This window comes from Lepus europaeus, chromosome 10 (assembly GCF_033115175.1).
Source record: "Lepus europaeus isolate LE1 chromosome 10, mLepTim1.pri, whole genome shotgun sequence".
NCBI lineage: Eukaryota > Metazoa > Chordata > Mammalia > Lagomorpha > Leporidae > Lepus > Lepus europaeus.
In genome coordinates this window covers 69,163,053-69,180,307 of record NC_084836.1, presented here as the reverse complement: position 1 = coordinate 69,180,307, position 17,255 = coordinate 69,163,053, and the positions used below count along the sequence as shown (strand labels likewise).

The window sequence follows — 17,255 nt, the reverse complement described above, 5'->3', positions numbered from 1 at the left end:
AGCAGACGAGGAGGAATGCCAATTATCCCAACTGATCAGAAAATCTAGAAACTCCCTCTTTGTCTCTGTAGGTAAAGTAAGTACATATAAGCCTTGATTGGACACGGAAATGGTAATACCACAATAATGCCTTTACTCGGGATCTTCTAGGATTCAAATGTTTCCTATCATTGACTTTTTCAGATAATTGCAGCTAATTTCCACTAAGCAGGAGTTTATTTTGAGAGTAGTTCCTAGTACATGGTAAGTCCCCAATACACGTTAGCTGTTATTATCGGGAGCATCAAGTTTGGGTCCGTTTTATCCATTTCGCTGGAGATGTCTCTGAAATCATCAGCTCCCAGCCACTCCAGTGGAACTGACTGCACTGCCTTTGCATGTCTGTGACGACAGGATTCTCAGTGGTAGCGGCAGGTGTTACACGGAAATCTGTTAAGGACTCTCACACAGATACGTCTCTTTGTCCTGTAAGGAACTCCAACTGTTAAGAACTTCTGTTTGCTGTTTATAGATTTCTCTCTCTCTTCCATTACAATTGAACATTTCTGCTTCTACTCTCCTGTGGCATCAGAAGCCAGGTACCAGGCGTGACAAGTGCAAGGCACTCCGAGTAAAGCTCTGGGTGCAGCCCGCTCCTACCTGGACACCTGGGAACAGGGACTGGTGGCGCTCATTCTGACCGCCCAGTGGACCCTCTTGGCTGGCCTCGTGACGTGTTCCAGATGTTGAGGTGGTTTGCTAAGTAAGCTCTGGATGAAAGAACTGGCACTAGAATTAGACCTGGAATCTTAGCCTCCTAGTTCTCTCCGCACCCATACCTGGTATGTTGACATTTTCAAGAAGTACTACATGCTTGTGAACTTAAAGGGGCAGCACACGCGAAGCCTGAGCACTAATATTGCATTTTAAAACTTGAGCTTCTTCTTTCTTCTGGAGATGCTTAAGCTGCCCTGAGCATTACTGTTATATACTGCAGCCATGCTTTTTCCATGTGTTTTCTCAGTAAACTATTAAAAATATTTAGGTCAGGCCAGCGCCGCGGCTCACTAGGCTAATCCTCCGCCTTGCGGCGCTGGCACACCGGGTTCTAGTCCCGGTCGGGGCACCGATCCTGTCCCGGTTGCCCCTCTTCCAGGCCAGCTCTCTGCTGTGGCCAGGGAGTGCAGTGGAGGATGGCCCAAGTGCTTGGGCCCTGCACCCCATGGAAGACCAGGAGAAGCACCTGGCTCCTGCCATCGGATCAGCGCGGTGCGCCGGCCGCAGCGCGCTACCGCGGCGGCCATTGGAGGGTGAACCAACGGCAAAAGGAAGACCTTTCTCTCTGTCTCTCTCTCTCTCTCTCTCACTGTCCACTCTGCCTGTCAAAAAAAAAAAAAATATTTAGGTCAGCCTTACCTAAGTTTGTGAATATAATTCAAAAAAAAAAAAAAAACCTTACAAACGGGTATAAGTCATATTTCCCTTAAGTGTCACTGTGGCTTTAGCAACTTCCTAAGTGTCGTGACACATCAAGAATGATCCAGAGTGTACCTCTGCGGCGGCACAGTGGGTGAAGATGTCACTGGGATACTCAGAGTGCAGGCTGTAGTCCGAGGTACTCAGCTCTGATACAGTTCCCTGCTAATGCATCCTAAGAGCCGACAGACGATGGCTGAAGTGCTTGGTCCTTTACCACCTACCTGGAGATCCAGAGGGAGTTCTGGGCTTCTGACTTTGGCCTGATGCAGACCTGGTTGTTCTAGCTATTTGGGGAGTGAACCAGCCGATGAAAGATCTCCTTCCCCGATCTCTGTCTCTCTGCCTCTCTCTGTGTGTGTTTTCCTGTCTGTGTCTGTCTCGCTGTTGCTCTTTCAAGTTGATGAAAATAATTTTTTTAATATTTACTTATTTAAGAGAGTTAACAAAGAGAGAGAAGGAGGCAGAGAGAGAGAGTCTTCCATCTGCTGGTTCACTCCCCCAAATGGCTGCAATGGCCAGAGATGGGTCGCTCCAAAGCCAGGAGCCAGGAGTTCTTCTGGGTCTCCCACGTGGGCACAGGGGCCAAAGCACTTGGGCCATCTTCTACTGCTATCCCAGGTCATTGCAGAGAGTTGGATCGGAAGTGGAGCAGTTGGGACTTGAACCAACGCCCATATGGGATGCCGGCACTGCAGGCTTTACTCACTATGCCACAGCGCCTGCCCCAATGAACATAAATTTAAAACATTTTTTAGGGAGCAGTATTGTGGCACAGCAGATTAAGCCACCACTTGAGATACTGGCATCCTTTATCACAGTGCTGTTCAAGTCCTGTCTGCTCAGCTTCTGGTTCAGCTCCCTGCTAACGCACCCAGGAAGGCAGCAGATATTGGCCCAAGTGCTTGGGCCACTGCCACCCATGTGGGATACCAGGGTGACATTCTTGGCTTCAGTCTGGCTCAGCCCTGGCTATTGCAGCCATTTGGGGAGTGAACTAGCAGATGTAAGATCTCCATCCTGTCTCCCACTCTCATCATTGTTTTCAAATAAATAGAAAAACCAAGATCCAGGGACTCCACCCTGATTTCCCACATGGGTGGCAGGGGCCCAAGCGCTTGAGCCATCTTCTGCTGCCTTCCCAGGCCCATTAACAGGGGGCTAGACAGGAAGCAGAGCAGCCAAGACTTGAGCCAACGGTCCAATATGGGATGCCAGCGTTGCAAGTTGTGGCTTAACCTGCTGTACCACAATGCCAGCCTCTCCATTAAAAAAAAGAACTTTTTTTTTTAAAAAAAAAAAAAAAAAGGACAAGCTTTTAGGAACAGGCATTGGGCACAGCAGTTAAGACACTACTTGCAGAGCTGGCGCTGTGACACAGCAGGTTAAGCCGCTGCCTACAGTGCCGGCATCCCATATGGGCACTGGTTCAAGTCCCGACTGCTCCACTTCCGGTCCAGCTGTCTGCCGTGGTTTGGGAAAGTAGAAGATGACCCAAGTCCTTGGGCCCCTGCATCCACGTGGGAGACCTGGAAGAAGCTCCTGGCTTCGGATTGGCACAGCTCTAGCTGTTACAGCCAATTGGGGAGGGAACCAGTGGATGGAAGACCCTCTCTCTCTCTCTCTCTCTCTCTCTCTCTCTCTGCTTCTCCTTCTCTGTGTAATTCTGACTTTCAAATAAATAAATAAAATCTTTTTTAAAAAATATTTATTTTTTTAAAAAAAGACACTGCTTGGGACACCTGCATGCCACATCCAAGACCTGGGTTTGAGTCCCGACTCTGGCTCTTTTTCCCGTTTCCTGCTAATGCACGCCCTGAAAGGTGGCAGGTGATGGCTGAAATATTTGGTTCCCTGACACCCATGTGGGAGACCTAAATCGAGTTCTGGGCTCCTGCCCTCAACCTGGCCCACCCCAGGCTGTTGCAGGCATTTGAGGAATGAACCAGCAGATGGAAGATTTCTGTCTCTCTCTGTTTCTGTTTCAGACTGTCTACTTCAAATAAATAAATGAAAATTTGAAAAAGAACCAAATTTACTTTAAAATAATATTCTGTTTAGAAGTTTCATACTGGTAATTACACTCATATAAATGGAAGAAAATAATATAACAGTGATTTATGTATCTTCCTTAGCCTTTTTAACAAGAAAGCAATTAAAGAACCTGATGCTACTTAAATAGATCACAATAACACAGAGATTAATCACTGTGCCTGTTGTATATTAAATCATCTTCCCAGAGCCACTTAGGGTGATTGAAGTAGAAAGATAAAAGGGTTTCCAGTGCAATTCAATTATATGCAAATGACAAAGAAGTTAGATGGAGCACAGTAAATATTCCAAACTTTCATCTCTATTGGAAACAAAACTTAAGTAGAACAAAACCTTGAATTGAACAAGGAAAAACAGCTACATTTATACTAGAAAATAAGTAATGACAAAATCTGGATGTATATCGTGGAACAGTTTGTTTGTTCATTGTGGTTTTAATCCTCATACAGGTTGGAGTGTTCTGTGCAGGTACTTTACCACACATTTTATATTAAGTGGTTTCCATCATTATAAATATGATCCATTTATATTGTTCAAAACTATCATCACTGTTAAATACATCATCATGTATTTAAAATCTGTGACGGTGTATGTGCTTTGTCCTTTTACACATAACATTCATGTTTACATTTGTGTGTTAATACTTCCTATTACAACATTTTACAGAGAGGCAGTTTTTGCTCTGTTTGCACCTTTTGGGTTGTTGAGCTTTTCCTCATAGTGCAGCACCAAATGCAGCTGAGGCCCGTCACGGTGGTCTGCCATTCGGGTACTCAGGCAGGCAGTGGTTTCCCACTAAGAATTACAAACTTCAAGCATTTAAACCTAACAACCCTTAAAAGAGGAAGGTGTTCGGAGCAGTGGTTAAGATACTGCAAAGGATGCCTGCAGTCTGCCTCCCATCCCAGCTTCCTGCTACTGTGTACCCTGGAAGACAGCAAGTGATGGCTCAAAGTACATGGGTCTCCCCCACACATGAGATACCTGGACTGTGTTCTAAGCTTCAGGCTTCAGCCTGGCACAGCCCCACCTGCTGCAGACATTCGGGGAGTGAAGGAACAGAAAAATCTCTCTCTGCCTTTCAAATGAAAAGATAAAAAAAAAAAATGTAAAGACAAAATATTTAAAACAAATTAAGAGTATGCTAATTCCACATGTTTGAAGAGACGTGAGTATGGAAGATTTATGGGTCTAGTGTGACATAAAGGTTTATTAGTGGGAAGCAAATTAAATAAATAAAGTTTTAAATAAAGTTTGCATGGGATATATGGCTACTGAAGCATTTGGATTGGTCTTTTTAAAGGTTTTTTTTTTGTTTTTTGTTTTTTTTTTTAGTGGTGTCTTTGATAAAGCTATTGCGTCTACAGCCATATCACCCTGAATGTACCTGATCTTGTCTGATAAAGCTATTGCTATAGCATTAGTAATTCACTAGGGCCTGGGTAGAGGCCGGAAGTAGTAGGCAGGGCAACAGAATCCTTACTCTAGTTTATGTGATATGCACTCTAAATCTTACACTATGGTGAGGGAATGATTTTTTTTTTTAAAGATTTCTTTATTTATTTGGGGAGTGAAGTGAAAGTCAGAATTAAAGAGAGAGAGAGAGAAGCTTCCATCTGCTCATTCACTCCCCATAATGGCCACAACAGCCAGTGTCAGGCCAAGCTGAAGCCAAGAGCCAGTAGCTTCATCTGAGTCTCCCACATGGGTGCAGGGGCACAAGCACTTGGGCCATTTTCTACTGCTTTCCCAAGCGTATTAGCAGGGAGCTGGATCAGAAGTGGAGCAGCTGAGACTCGAACTGGTGCCCATATGAGATGCCCGTGCTACGGAACTCTGTAGAGTCTTTCCCAGGACACAGGAAATCAGCAGATAGATATGGTACAGCTGATACCGACCCCAGATTCTTTGGCTCAGCTGCAAATAGAATTTGGCAATAGGTCAAGGTGCTACCCAGACAAGGTTTACTGGGGGCTATGCTTGAACACAAGGGAGACAGACTGGCTCCCCAGTGGGACCTAAACAGGTGCATTTATTAGGTTGGGGAGGGGTGGTGGTTCTCTTTTGGGACCTGGGTCACACTTCTGGCTTGTCTTGCTTGGCGCATGACACTGGGGTTTGCAAATAGCTCTATGTTCTGCCCAGGTGCTGTTTGCTTATTTCGCAAACAACACTGCAAAATGGCAGTGTTGCTCACTACTGCCACTCCAGGCAGGTCAAACATCAGTCACATTGGGCTGTCCTGGGCACACATGCAGGTTGGGCAAGTCCCTAATAGGGCAATAGGAGGTCATCTGCAGTTAGGGTCCGGACTTTCCTTGCTCCTGAACTGGAGCTGGATCCATAGTCAGGTCATGTGGGGCTGGTTTCAGTGAGCCCTGTTCAGTCATGTCTCCGAGGAGTGCACACTCATGACCTAAATGCAGTCAGATGTCTTTTGTTAGCAGACACAGGGGTCCAGTCACTTGGGTGCCACCAATAATCAGCCTCAAGCAGGAGTTTCTCAGACGAAAGCTTTATTTCCTTGTGACAAGGAGGCAGTGAGTTCAGTTCCCTAAAGAAACTACCTCCCTGGAAATCAGTTGACCGGGGCATTGATAGAAAGGGTTAGGGGTGTGTCCAGGACGCAGAGAACAGAGTAGGAGGCCCTTCCTGCACAGCAACATACACCTCCATATACTTTATGTTCAAAATTCATGACTCAGCACCGGTTTCTTGCAGCTTTCCTTATCTGTGCTGACCTGATCCCCTCCGAGTGCAACGGTGCAAGATAAGCATTGCAGGAATATCTGAAAAACCAGCTCAGAGGAGGAGGGGACTATTTCAGATTCCGGTGCCTCCCCTTGCCTACAGCCTGCACGCTTAATTGCAGTTTCTATGGTCTTTCCTCTGTACCCATCAGTGACTGCCCTGTGCCCCGTGTCCCAGAAAACAGGCTTATCACAGATTAACACACTTTCAGCGCCCGTATCCACTAGGGTGAGTCTTTTCCTTACTACTTTAGGGGCCTTACTTTTCCTCACTTCTGGGTGGCCTCCGGTCACCCATATCGCTGGCGTTCTGGGATGACACCGGCCACACTCCTAGTCTGGGTGTGACAGGTCCCACCTGTGTATTCAGTGATTCTGGATGGGGGCGGGGGAGCATCATAGGAGCAAACTATTCCTCCTGCTGAAGATTGTTCCGGAAGGCCACTAGCCCAGCTCGGGGCTGTTGGTCTGTCTTTGCCCCTGGAGACACCTGCACCGAGACTGTGTCACGTCTGTGTCTAGCCCTCCAGCCACCCTTTGTTTCCATTTCGGGTATTCTCTGTCCCTGACTTAAGAACAGCCGCCTCATTCAGTCTCCCCTGAGTCTGCAATCGCCTTGGGACATCCTGGATGCTTTGGCCAATAATGAGACTGAGGTGGGAGAAAAGAGGTGTAGACGGCTGGGAGGGAGCCAGCTTGTCACTCCTACAGTGAAATGACCTTGTGAGTCCTGGGAATGATGGGGCCTTTTAAAGAGCCTGTCCCGCGTCTAGATTCCCCAGGGTCTCCTGAACTTCCTCTACACTCTTCCACCATGAGAATACGAGTTTGAGATGCACTATCTGAAGGCGCACAGATAATTATGTTTGCTATAAATTTTATTAAATGCTGATTTTAAAAAATTAAGTCTTAACACACAATATAATAAAACGTTTCCCAACTTTTAAAATGATTTTCCCATCTAGTTAGTTTATATTCAACATGAGTTACATGTTCATATATATATATATATATAAAACATTTTCCTCAGCTGACCTTAAGATAAATCTTTTAAATTTTCAGACAAAATGGTTCAAAGAGAAAGAAGTAAGCTGATTTCATAAAATAAAAAAAATCGACAATTACAAAAGATGCTAATTCCATAAATATTTTTCTTTCCTAGCATTTGGGGGACTGGTATAACACAATATGCTGTGGCATAGTGGGTAAAGCCGCCACCTGTAGTGCTGGCATCCCATATGGGCCCTTGTTCAAGTCCAGGCTGCTCCACTTCCGATCCAGCTCTCTGCTATGGCCTGGGAAAGCAGCAGAAGATGACCCAAGTCCTTGGGCCCCTGCACCCATGTGGGAGACCTGGAGGAAGCTCCTGGCTCCTGGCTTCGGATAGGCACAGCTCCGGCTATTGCAGCCATTTGGGGAGTGAACCATCGGATGGAAGACCTTTCTCTCTCTCTCTCTCTCTCTCTCTCTCTCTCTCCCTGTGTAACTCTGACTTTCAAGTAAATAAATAAATCTTAAAAAAAAAAAAAAAAGATGCTGGCAGCCTATCTCAGAGCACTGGCTTCAGCCATGGTTACTCTTTTCCATCCAGTTCCCTGCTAATGCTCCTGGGAAGGCAGCAGAAGATGCCTCAAGTGCTTGGGCCCCTGCCACCTACATGGGAGACCAGAATGGAGTTCCTGGCTCCTGGCTTTGGCCTGGCCCAGACTCGACTGTTGTGGCTACTTGGGAGTAAACCAGCACATGGAAGACCTCATTCTCATTCTCTCTCTCTCCACCTCCCCCCACCACATATGTCTTTCAAATATATGAAAGTAAACACTTTGAAAAAAATCTTATTTGAGGGGGCCAGCACTGTGGCATAGCGGATAAAGCTGCCACCTGCCGTGCCAGCATCCCATATGGGCACCAGTTCAAGTACCGGATGCTCCACTTCTGATCCAGCTCCCTGCTAATGTGCCTGGGAAAGCAGCAGAAGATGGCCCAAGTACTTGGGCCCCTGAATCCATGTAGGAGACCCAGAATAAACTCCAGGCTCCTGACTTTGGATCAGCTCAGCTCCTGTTGTTGTGGCCATTTGGGGAGTGAAGGATGGAAGACCTCTCTACCCCTCTCTCTGCCTCTGCCTCTGCCTCTCTGTAACTCTGCCTTTCAAATCAATAAATAAATCTTTACAAAATTATTTGAAACCAAAGAGATACAGAGAAGGTTCCAGTCCTGCTAGTTCAATCTCCAAATGGCTGCAATGGTTGAAGCTGGGCCAAGACAAAACCCAAGAGCCAGGATTGCCACTCCAGGCAAGAACCCAATTACCTGATCCATCACTGCTGCCATTCAGAGTCTGCATTAGCAGGAAGCTGGAGCCAGGAATTGAACCCAGGTACACCTTTTTTTTTGACAGGCAGAGTGGACAGTGAGAGAGACAGAGAGGAAGGTCTTCCTTTCCCGTTGGTTCGCCCCCCAGTGGCTGCTGCGGCCGGCGCGCTGTGGCCAGCGCACCGCGCTGATCTGAACAGAATCCGGCGCCCCGACCGGGACTAGAACCCGGTGTGCCAGTGCCGCAGATAGAAGGAGAGACAGAGAGATTTTCCATAGCCTGGTTCACATCTCAAAAGCCCAAACCAGCTAGGCTCAAGTCAGTAGCTAGGAACTCCATCCAGGTCTCCAACATGAGTGGCAGGGCCATCCACCAAGTACTCGGGCCATCCTCCGCTGACTTTCCAGGAGCATTAGCAGGAAACCGGATCAAAAGTGGAGGAGCCAGAACTCAAACTGGCAATCCAATATGGAATGTGGGTGTCCCAAGAGGCAGCTGAACTCACTACACCATGATGCCCGCCCCTTTTCAGTTTTAAACTCATTTACTTTTTTTTTTAAGGAATATTTATTATATATATTTCAAATTTTTTTCCCAACTACCTGAAAGGCAGTAGCAACCTACAGAGACAGAGACTGAACTAGAGATCTTCCATCCACTAGTTCACTCCCCAAATGCTGAAGCCAGGACTCCATCTGGATCTCCCACATGAGTGGGAGGGGCCCATGAATTTGATCTATAATTTGACGCCTCCCTGGATGCACTGGCAGGAAGCTGGATTAGAAGCAGAGAGGCAGAGCCAGTACTGGGGCGCAGTAGGTTAAACCTCCACCTGCAGAGCTGGCATCTCATATGGGTTGGATCTAGTCCCAGCTTCTCCTCTCTGGTATAGCCTGGGAAAGCAGTAGATGGCAGCCCAAGTTCTTAGGCCCCTGCGCCCACGTGGGAGACCCAGAAGAAGCTCCTGGCTCCTGGCTTCAGATAGGTCCAGTTCCAGCCATTGTGGCCATCTGAGGAGTGAACCAGCAGATGGAAGACCTCTCTCTCTGTCTCTCCCTTTCACTAATAATAAATAAATAAATAAATAACTCAAATAAATAAAATCTTGAACTAAAAAAGGAATACTACTCTCAAAAAAAAAAAAACCTTAAAAAATAAATAAAAATAAAAAAGAAGCAGAGAGGCATACCAAGCAGTAGTTTAACATGCTGGGCCAGGATGCCTGCCACCTGATTATTTTTTCTATGCAAATCTCTCAGGTTGCTTTTATACATACACAGTATATCGTTACGTGTGGCAAAGTCTCGTTTGATAAAATGTGGTGCCTCATGGGATATGTTTTTTTTTTAAGATTTATTTATTTATTTGAAAGTCAGAGTTACACAGAGAGAGGAGAGGCAGAGAGAGAGAGAGAGAGAGAGAGAGAGAGAGGTCTTCCATCTGATGGTTCACTCCACGATTGGCTGCAATGGCCAGAGCTGTGCCGATCCAAAGCCAGGAGCCAGGAGCTTCCTCCAGGTCTCCCACGTGGGTGCAGGGGCCCAAGGACTTGGGTCATCTTCTGCTGCTTTCCCAGGCCATAGCAGAGAGCTGGATCGGAAGTGGAGCAGCCGGTCTTGAACCAGTGCCCACAAGGGATGCCGGCGCTTCAGGCCAGGGCTTTAACACTGTGCCACAGCGCCAGCCCCGGGATATTTTTTTTTAATTCGAATTTTATTCAGCTATTTGTTTTTTGTTTCAGAGAGAAAAGAGATACAGAGTCTGAGGGAGATCTTCCACCCACTGGTTCACTTCCCAAATGTTTGCAACAGCTGAGACAGGGCCAGACTGAAGCTAGGAGGCCAAAACTCAATCCATATCTCCCACATTGTGTCAGTGATGCAAACACTTGCAGTTAACATCTGCTGCCTCCCAGTATTAGCGGGAGATAGAATCAGAAACCAAGCCAGAACTTGAACCCAGGCCCTCTAACACGGGATGTGGTGTCCCATGTAGTCTTTTTTTTTTTTTTTTTTTTTTTTTTGACAGGCAGAGTGGACAGTGAGAGAGAGAGACAGAGAGAAAGGTCTTCCTTTTTGCCGTTGGTTCACCCTCCAATGGCCGCTGCGGCCGGCGCATTGCGCTGATCCGAAGCCAGGAGCCAGGTGCTTCTCCTGGTCTCCCATGCGGGTGCAGGGCCCAAGCACTTGGGCCATAGCAGAGAGCTGGCCTGGAAGAGGGGCAACCGGGACAGAATCCGGTGCCCCGACCGGGACTAGAACCCGGTGTGCCGGCACCACAAGGAGGAGGATTAGCCTAGTGAGCCACGGCACCGGCCTCCAATGTAGTCTTAAATGCTGTGCCGAGGCCGGCGCCGTGACTCACTAGGCTAATCCTCCGCCTTGCGGCGCCAGCACACCGGGTTCTAGTCCCAGTTGGGGCGCCGGATTCTGTCCCGGTTGCCCCTCTTCCAGACCAGCTCTCTGCTATGGCCCGGGAGTGCAGTGGAGGATGGCCCAAGTGCTTGGGCCCTGCACCCCATGGGAGACCAGGAGAAGCACCTGGCTCCTGGCTTCGGATCAGCGCGATGTGCTGGCCGCAGTGGTCATTGGAGGGTGAACCAACAGCAAAAAGGAAGACCTTCCTCTCTGTCTCTCTCTCTCTCTCACTATCCACTCTGCCTGTCAATAAATAAATAAATAAATAAATAAATAAATAAATGCTGTGCCGAGCCGAACACCAGCTCCTGGATTGTGCTAATGCCATGATTTCTTGGGCAAGTCACAGCTCCTGGGTATAGGAACGGCCCAGTTTCCAGTCGGAAGTAGCATTGCTTCAATGACCCAATTATCTGAAGCACTTTGATCGGTTACAAGTTTCTGAAAATTGCTTCTACAATGGGTACCTGACAAATATTACTCAGACACACAAACAGTACAAACTGGGGTACCTGCTCCATCATCTTTCCGACACACGTGTGCGCGCACACACACACACACACACTCGCTATATATACATATATATATACATACATATATATATTTCACATGATTTAAGTTCTGAGAGGCAGGAGAGGTGTGTGGAGTTAATTATACTAGTGGGAAAGGGCACACAAGTATATATGCATACACGTGAGTGCTAACTGCTATGTCCATTAGACATGAATGAACACCTGATGGTGTATTTGTGAGTAAGGAATATTTGACTAGGGGCCGGCTCTGTGGCGTAGCAGGTAAAGCCACCGAATGCAACACCGGCATCTCATATGGGTGCCGGCTAGAGTACCAGCTGTTCCACTTCTGATCCAGCTCCCTGCTAATGTGCCTGGGAAAGCAGCGGAGGATGGCCCAAGGGCTTGGGCCCCTGCACCTTCATGGGACACCCAGAAGCAGCTCGAGGCTCCTGGCTTTGGCCTGGCCCAGCCCTGGCTGTTGTGGCCATTTGGGGACTGATTCAGGGGATGAAAGACCTCTCTGTGTAACTTAAAAAAAAAAAAAAGAGTATTTGACTAAAGCCCAGAACAAGTTGACTGTGTCAAGACCTTGATGACCATGCTAGATCATGGCATGCCCCAGAAATAATGATATCAAACGTACGGCACCACAGTTATGTGTGATCACGGGCTGATTAGTCACTAGGCCATCGAGATGTCTCATTTAAGGGAAATGAGTGTGACTAGGGCCATCATCTACTGCCTCTAAGGGTGTGCATTAGCATGAAGGTGGAACTGGCAGTGAACCAAGACTTAAACCCAGATACTACAATATGAACATGGACACCCAAGTGGCAGCTTAACCCAGGCCAAATGCCTGGCCCAGGATAGGGGAATTTTTGAGGGTGAAGAGGTTGGTCTTTTTCATGAGGGTTCTATGTATGTAGCAGCATGATATGAATAGGGGAGTTGGCTGAGGGTTGTGGCTGGCTGATCTTTGTTAGTGTCTTTATTGTGATTGAGATTACTTGGGGGTAATTAAATGATTAGTAAAATAGCTAAGAACAGTAAAATTAGGAAGGAGAAGCAGCACAATGTGACCAGGATTTTCTGATAAGAGACTTTTGTTGAGGGGCAGGTATTTGGTTAAGCTGCCGCTTGGCATGCCTGCATTCCATTACAGAGTGGCTGGGTTCAAGTCCTGCCTCCACTTCTGATCCAGCTTCCTGCTGATTTGCCCTCTGGGAGGCAGCATGGACTTGGGTCTCCACCATCCACATGGGAGACTCGGATTGACTTTATGGCTCCTGGCTTTAGTCTGGCCATGCCCTGGTTGTTGTGGGCATTTGGGGAGTGAACCAGTGGATGGAAGATCTTTCTGTGTCTCTCTGGTCGTCTAGTAATAATGATAATAATAAATTAACTTTTTGAAAATGTGACTGCTGGAAAAGTAGCCCCCCAAAATACCTAGTGAAAATGATAGTGTACTGTGGCTTGTTCAAAGATTCAGATATGGTGATAGGTGGTATATAATTGTCAGAGAAAAGCCTAGAAGGTTAGAAAATTCGAATGAACATGAGAAGTTTATTTCAAGATTGTATGTTAATAGATTTAGTTCTATTAGCAAGGTTAAGCCTGTAATAGTTATACTAAGAGCTGACAGCTTTTGGTAGAATGGTAGAGTTACCTAGAGAATAGTTATAGGAGTAACAGTGTTTGAGGTATGAAAAATGTTACCAGTTGCAAAGCCCTTAATAAAATTCATTAGGAGTATATTGTTTCCACTCATATTAATTAAATTGAGAATCAAGATTGACTTAGAAGTGCAAAGAAGGTAATACAAATACTGCAAATAGCTATTAGGGAAGTGGCAATTAGTGTTAATAGGAGAGCTCAGGCACTGGTATATGACATGTTTGTGGATGCAATGATTAAGTCTTTGGAGTAAAACCCAATAAGAAAAGGTAAGCCTTGAATGCCGCTCTTCCATATACAAGCAGGTAGTACACACAGGCTTTAAGTAAGCCTACTGTCTGTCTAATAATCTGTTTGCCATTAAGGTTTTGGATAATAGATTCAGAGCATATAAATAATATGGCTTTAAACAATGCATGTGTACAGATGTAGAGAAATGTTTCATGTGGTGGATTGATGCCAATAATGTTATTAATCCTAATTGGCTTTAAGTGGAAACATGCAACAATTTTTTTAAAATATCACTTTGAGAATACATATTGCCATAAGTAAGTTGGTAATAGTGCCTAGGCATACAATTAGTGTTTCTATTGTTTTGTTGCTATTATTGCATAGAAGCAGATTAGTAGGAAAACCCTTGCTACAACTATTGTGCTAGAGTGGAGAAGGGCTGAGACATGCATTGGGTTTTCCACTGCTAAGTGTAATCATGGGTGTAGACCAAATTGGCTGACTTATTGGTTGATACTAAGGTAAGCAGGCTAGGTTACACTTAATTATAAATAACTGCTGAAATTCTTGTGTGTTTGAATACATAAAAAGCATGTGATTGATGGTGCAAATCCAAAGTCTCCCACATGATTATATGGGATTGCTTGGAGGGCTTCAGAGTATGCATCAGCTTGGCCATATCATTATCTGACAAGTAAAAATGAGGGTGGGCCTTCAGTGCAGCAGTTAAGTTTCCAACTAGGACACCCATTGCTCTCCATATCATAGGCTCTGGGCCCAAGTCCCAGCTCAGTTCTCCATTCTATCTTCATGTTAATGTGCCCAAGGGGAACAACAGGTGATAGTCCAAATAGTACCTATGTGAGACCTGGCTTGAATACTGGGTTTCCAAATGCAGCTTGCCAAAATTTTGACTGCTGTGGGCATTTGGGGAGTGAACCAGTGAATGGGCGCTCTCTTTTCCTGTCTGTGAAATATACAAGTATTTGTAGAAAAAAACAAACTGTATTGAAAAATAGAGAAGTATTTCGGCCGGCACCACGGCTCAATAGGCTAATCCTCCGCCTTGCGGCACCGGCACACCAGGTTCTAGTCCCGGTTGGGGCACCGGATTCTGTCCCGGTTGCCCCTCTTCCAGGCCAGCTCTCTGCTGTGGCCAGGGAATGCAGTGGAGGATGGCCCAACGGCAAAGGAAGACCTTTCTCTCTGTCTCTCTCTCTCACTGTCCACTCTGCCTGTCAAAAAATAAATAAAAATTTAAAAAAAATAGAGAAGTATTTCCTGGTTTGGCAAGGTGTTGTTGAGGAAAAACATGAATGAAAATCTACTCTCCTCTTTCATTATTTAGAAATGTAACATGCGGGGATGTTTAGCTGTTTCAATATGTTTCGTATCGCCTTAAAGAACAGGCATACTCCAAGATTTTTGGTTGAAACAAGATAGGGTAGGAGGTTGCACATTGTGTTGCGGTGAGGGGACATTGACCTCCCATATAGGAGGGCCAGGGATTAATTCCTGCTCCCATTCCCAATCCAAGTTCCTGCAAATACACAATCCGGGATGCAGCAAATGATGGCTCAAGTACTTGGGGCCCTGGCATCTGTGACAAACCCAGAGTTCACGGATCCTGTCTTGGCATGGTCCAGCCCTGATGCTGTGGCATTTGCAAAGTGAACCAGTGGATAAAAGATCTCTTTTGCTGTCTCTCTTTCATATGATTTTTAAGATGGGGTGGACGTTTGGTGCACCAGTTGAGCCACTGCTTGAAAAGCACCCATCCCATATCAGAGTCTGGGTTTGAGTGCCGGCTCTGTTTCTAATTCCAGCTTTCTACAAACGCATGCTCCAGGTGGCAGTGGTGGTGATGGGTCCCTGCCACACATGGGGGATACCTGAACTTTCAGCTTCAGCCTGACCCAGTCCAGGCTATTACACGTATTTCAGGAGTGAACCAGCAAGTGAGCAATCTCTTTCTCTCTCTCTGCCTCTCAACAGAATGAAATAAATTTTTTAAGAAACTTAAAAGGGCCGGCGCCGCGGCTCACTAGGCTAATCCTCCGCCTGCGGCGCCAGCACACCGGGTTCTAGTCCCAGTCTGGGCGCCGGATTCTGTCCCGGTCGCTCCTCTTCCAGGCCAGCTCTCTACTGTGGCCTGGGAGTGCAGTGGAGGATGGCCCAAGTGCTTGGGCCCTGCACCCCATGGGAGACCAGGAGAAGCACCTGGCTCCTGGCTTCGGATCAGCGTGGTGTGCAGGCCACAGCGCACCGGTCGTAGCAACCACTGGAGGGTGAACCAACGGTAAAAGGAAGATCTTTCTCTCTCACTGTCCACTCTGCCTGTCCAAAAAAAAAAAAAATTAAAAGATAAAAAGTGTTACAATTACTGAGATGACAGTAATGAGGCTAACTGTGGAGTTGCATTATGGAGAAGTTGGCACTTCAGTCTTTAACTTAAAAGGTTAATTCTGTTTAGCTTCATAACGATATCATGGCATGGATGTGGATCAGGTTTCTGAATGTGGCATTAGTTCAAGTAATAGTTATAAAGCTATAGCTAAATCCACAAATTTCTTATTTCTTTTTAAAGGTTTTGTTTATTTACTTGAAAGGCAGAGTCACGGGGTAGGGAGGAGAGAAAAAGAGAGCAAGAGCGAGAGAGCTTATGCTTCTATCCAATGGATCACTCCTCAAATGGCTACCACCAGCCAGGACAGAGCCAGGCCAAAGCCAGGAGCTGGGAACTCCATCCAGGTCTCCCACATGGGTGGCAAGGGCCTGAGGACTTGGGCCATCAAGGCTACCTTCCCAGTTGCATGAGCAGGGAGGTAAACTGGAAGCAGAGCAGACAGAACTCAAACCAGTACCCATATGGGATACTGGCATCACAAGTGGCAGCTTAACTTACTGTGCACAACACCAGCCCTGACAGATTCCTGAGCACTGGCCATAATGCAGGGGGTGGATTTAAGAGTGGTTGGGTTTAAAAATCCTGAGATTTTTGTCCATTTTCAGGCCCAAAGATGGAATAGCTAATGAAAGTACTATATCCTCAAGTCAAATTAATATGCAATGTGGCATTTCTAAGGGCAAAACTGTTCAGTTATCTACTTCAAGTATTCATATTTCTCCTGGCTTGAAGTCTCTTATCAGAATTATGTAAGAGTCAAATAAATCTTCATAGTCATTTAGATCTCCAGTCTGTGTTATTTGTAGCTTCAGTATCACTTGTGTCCTACAGTTGTTACTGTCAGGATGGGATCATTAATTTCATTATATACAGGATCCTTGAAGATGTAACCGAGCGCGGGACTTAGGCACAAAGGCAGGGGGACACTGGAACACCGCAGAGAGTCTGCATTTAATGAGTTTATTTTTCAGAGAATGGCCCTGGGGAGTGGATCCTGCCACACCGCACTCACAGGGCACAGACCACCACAAGCAGGTAGCAGCTGAAGCTGCAAAAAGCCAGGGTGAGTCAGAGCTTCACGTTCTAAGCAGTACTTTCATCATAATACTAAATTCTCGGGGCCGGTGCTGTGGTATAGCGGATAAAGCCGTTGCCTGCAGTGCTGGCATCCCATATGGGCACCGGTTCAAGTCCCAGCTGCTCCACTTCCACTCCAGCTCTCTGCTATGGCCTGGGAAAGCAGTAGAAGATGGCCCAAGTCTTTGGGCCCCTGCACCCGCGTGGGAGACCCAGAGGAAGCTCCTGGCTCCTGGTTTCAGATCACCCCAGCTCCAGCTGTTGTGGCCACTTGGGGAGTGAACCAGCAAATGGAAGACCCCTCTCTCTCTCTGCCTCTGTAAATCTGCCTTTCAAGTGAATAAAAACATCTTTAAAAAA

General features: G+C 46.5%; 1 protein-coding gene across 2 annotated transcripts in view; it reads left to right on the top strand.

The window, feature by feature from the left end:
- The window catches only part of TMT1A (thiol methyltransferase 1A), a 55,819-nt gene that overhangs the window by 24,533 nt on the left and 14,031 nt on the right, over positions 1-17,255 (top strand). Inside the window, exon 1 of one of the 2 annotated variants that reach the window (XM_062203670.1) lies at positions 5-71. The exons of the other annotated variant lie outside the window; for it this stretch is intronic. The gene's annotated coding sequence lies outside the window, so the exon portion shown is untranslated. Of the gene's footprint in view, positions 1-4; positions 72-17,255 lie in introns of those variants that run through there. 2 annotated transcript variants of the gene reach the window in all.